Source organism: Carettochelys insculpta, chromosome 30, assembly GCF_033958435.1.
Source record: "Carettochelys insculpta isolate YL-2023 chromosome 30, ASM3395843v1, whole genome shotgun sequence".
In the NCBI taxonomy this organism is placed as follows: Eukaryota; Metazoa; Chordata; order Testudines; family Carettochelyidae; genus Carettochelys; species Carettochelys insculpta.
In genome coordinates, this window is record NC_134166.1 from 11,982,564 (window position 1) to 11,986,900 (window position 4,337).

A 4,337-nucleotide genomic window follows, 5' to 3' on the forward strand; every position below is an offset into this window, starting at 1 on the left:
GCTGCAGTGCCTCTGATGGACTATGATTTTGAGGGGAATAGCTGCTGCCTATATCTTCTAGCTGCAAAACTTACCAAGATCACCCCATGGTGCCCAAACCTTGCACTTGGTTTCGCTCTGGGAAATCTTGAAGCACAAATCTGTACTTCATAAAAGCCATGCATGCATCTGATGCAGCAGGACTTTGCCCATGAAAGCTGATGCTCCAAAACTCTGTTAGTCTATAAGGTGCGACAGGACTTCTTGTTTTTGTGGGTGCAGACTAACACAGGAACCCCTATGGTACTTGCCCTAAAAGCTAGGGCATTGCAACCTGAACCTTTTCAAAGACGGTTCTTTCCAAACTTTCAGCACATAAATTGTAAACATTTGGGAGGCAGATTATGTATCCTTCACTTCTCTGCACACCTCTAGTACTGTCAAAACAATCAGTAACTATAAATGCCACTTTACCCTCTGCATTGTGTCCATTCTTCCTGGCACAAAATCAGAAGCAGGTAATCCAGTAAAAAAATAAGTTGCAGAGAAAAGACACAAAAGGGATTAAAGGCCTAGGGGTGGGGGGAATGTTTTATATTATGACACTTAAGTAATTCAATCACCTTAGCTAACCAACAGTAAGGTGAAGAAGTGAAGAGTTAATTATAGCAAGAAAATCCCATCAGGGAGTGGGGGAGGCTCTTTAAGCAATCAGAGAAAAAAAGAACAAGAACTAACAGCTACAAGCTGAATCAGACAAATTCCAATTAGAAATTAAGCTCACGTGTCCAGGAGAGGGTGATCGTTAACCATGGGAACAAACTCCTAAAAGAAATTGTGGATTCTCCGTTTCTGGAAGCCTTCAGATTAAGACCAGGCATCTTTCTACGTTAGTTTGTCACGAGGGGGACATGATAACAGCTTTCAAGTACATAAAAGGTTGTTATAAGGAAGAGGGAGAGAAATTATTCTCCGTGTCCTCTGAGGATAGGACAGGAAGCAATGGGCTTAAATTGCAGCATGAGAAGTTGAGGTTGGACATTAGGTAAAACTTCCCAACTATGAGGGTGGTTCATCAACTGGGATAAATAGCCTGGAGACGCTGTTGAATCTTCATCCCTTGAGATTTTTACGAGCAGGTGAGACAAACGCCTGTCAGGGCCGGTGTTTATGGTGCTTGGTCCTGCCAGGAGGGCAGGGGACTGGTATTGATGACCTCTTGCAATTCCTTTCAGTTCTGTTATTCTATGAGTCTATTTCATAAAGCTATGGGACTCAGTGGACGAGTAAATTCAGATTCATACTCCTGCCTCTCATGCCTTCCTGCCTGACAGCAATACCCTACCCCCTGTATTCCCAAAGAGAACCCCTGTTAATCTACCAGGGTTAGCTTGGACCTGAAGCACAGCTTAGTGCCTGGGCCAGATGCCCCCCAGGGCCTCTAGCTGTTTCTTAGGACAGAAAGGAATTCAATTGCTCGTTCTGTTGATCCGGAAGGAAGGAGTCTGGCACAACATGGGCTCTCATGAGACCTGGGATTCTTTCTGGATCCAAGATGCCCTGGGCTGGCAGACATCAGCGCCTTTTGTACACAGCATTATTCCAGCCTCACTGGGTGTAGGCTGTCATAGAGGCTTTGTCTGCGCTGGCCGATACATACTCACCCAGTGCAGGAGTGAAACCTCTGTTGCGTATCCACACCGTCAGCTGCCAGTGCAGGAGCGTCACCGTGCTTGCGCAGTGCACGCCAGGCAGCTATTGTGGGAGCACTTCTACCTCTTCTGATGCTGAGGCCCGTGAAAAGGCAGGGAGGTCGAGGGGCATCCGGAGGTGCTGTCCAGTGTTCCCAGGTAGCTGCTCCAGAGAGATTCAAATGTTGTTCAGCTGATTAGCAGAGCACCCACCGCTCGGTTTTGCAGCTAGTGGTGGGGCACATTTCTACGGGCCTTGGTGCACTTAAAAATTTTTCTGCACGTGGATGGAAAAGATTAGCAGTAACATCGGTCTTGTCCCAATGCCCTACGGTGCATCACTTTACCTCCCAGCAACCCCCGTGCTTCCATCCTCACTCAGAACCCTCTTTCAATACCTTATGGCTGCTGTATAATCCATGCTATGCCCATATCTTGAATGCTGCCTGCAGATGAGCTCGTGAAAATATATTGCCATTGGAAAAGGTTCCCAAAAGAGCAACACATATTTGGAACGGGGGCCATACGAAAAGAGGTTAAAAAGACTGGGACTTTTCAGCTTAGAAAAGAGGTGATGGAGGGGGCGTAGAGGTCTGTAATATCATGACTGGTGCGGAAAAAGTGAAGAAGGAAAAGTTATTTATTTCTTCCCATAACATAAGAACTAGGGGTCACCCAATGAGGTTAATAGGTGGCAAGTTTAATACTAACAAAAGGAAGTTTTTCGTCCAGCCGTGTGAGACAGGCCTGTGGAAGTCCTTGTCAGAGGAGGCGTTAAAGACCAGGACTTTAACGAGAAAAGAACTAGATAAATACGTGGACGTTGGGTCCATCTGTAGATGAATCTCTGTGTTAGGCATCTTCACTTAACTCTGTATCATTTTCTTACAACCACACGCTAAGTCTCTGATATACAAACGCTGTAATCTCTGTGCCATTGTCTTCACAGACAAACTTTGCACAGTTAACCCTTGAAATGCTCACTTTCGAGTTGCGCTTAACTAGCATTAATGCACGTTAAGCACAACTCAAAATCCCACTCCCCCCAGCCCTGGCTCAACCCTCTCCCCCACCCGCCACCCAGCTCACAAGACCCAGTTCAACCCCCCGCCCCACCCCACCCCATGTGGCTCTGGCTCATGACCTGCCACATGACCCTGGTTCAACACCCTCCCCCAGCCCTGGTTCAAGCCCCCTGCGCATCCCCAGTTCAAACAACCCCAGAGCTCAGCTCCAGCTCTCCCCACCCCCTGCTCAAACCTCCCTGGCTGCAGTTGACCCCCACCCCACACAGCTCTGGCTCACTCCTCCCCTCCCACACCCAGCTTTGGCTCCCCCCCCTCACCCTGTGTGGCTCTGGCTCAACCCCCTGGCCCATGGTCCCAGTTCAACACCCCCCAACCCCAGCTCACTGCCCCTGTGCACAGCTCTGGCTCACTGACCCCTCCTGCAGGCAACCCACTGCCAGGCTTAACCCCCCACAACTCAGGACCTACCTTTCACAAGGGGCTCCTGCTGCTTCCCCAGCTGCAGCACATGCATTCCGTGGGGGCAAAAAGCTGCCCCCGCCCCCACTAATGCAAAATTGAGTTATGCGCAGGAAGGGACCTCAAGGCTCTGCTGTCTTAAGCCTTTTTCTAGCAATACACAGGACTCTGTGTCAAGTCTTCGGTAAGAGATCCCTCCCTTTCGACTGAATGGATGGCCCTGTTGAATGACCGAGTGCAGCTGAGGCGGGCAAGCCAGCACCTCCCAATAGCTGCACCCCTTGCAGGGGGAACAGGACCAGATCCCAGCACAGTAAAGACCTGCCAGGTGGTGAAGACCAGAGGCATAACTGACGATCTCGGGAGGCAGGAGCAAGCACCTTCTCTGGAAGCAGTCAAAAACCCTCCCTGCAGAGGAATGCGGCAGCACTGAGGTGGTGCCCATCGGGCCGTGCTGGCCCGCCTGTGGCCACCGGAATACTGCAGTGCAGTGATTCCAGCTCTAGAGCCACCTGCGGCTCCTGGAGTTTTTAATGCGGCTCCTGAGAGCCACACGTGAGTGCCGCACGCCTGCTCCGCGCAGGCAGGCGCTCCACCGCTCGGTGGGGTAAGCAGCAGCAGCAGTGGCAGCTCCTCCAGCCATGGCTCGGACCCCGGTGTGGCTCCTCCCTCCTGCCGCTGTGGCTCAGGCCCCTGTGTGACTCCCAGTCCAATGGCTCCGGCTCTGGTATGGCCCCGGCACAGCTCCTGCTAGGGCAGCTCTGGTGAGTTGCCATGTGCAGGGGTTGGGGGTAGGGTGTGCCAGGCTCTGGGGGTGCCTGGCTCTGGGGTGGGCACATTCTGTTGGAGCCGGGGGGCATAGCAGATACGGAAGGACAATAACCACAAGTGTGGTGATCCTCGAATTACAATTGGACACCACTACACCGGGGGCAGTAACTAGCTGGTAACAAGACCAAGACGGTGTGTACTTGTGTGAGCAAGTGCAGGAGTCCAATGCATCATGCACATGTGATACAGTGTTGATTGATGGAAGCATTACCAATAAACGTGGCGTTTTGCCGTATCCCCCTGCAAAAGATCCTGCCTAATTCTTTTAAGCACAACACACCGATGGCTATCAGCGAGGGTGGGCAGGTGCACAGACTAGATGGCAACCCCACCACCAGCAGCAGCACAG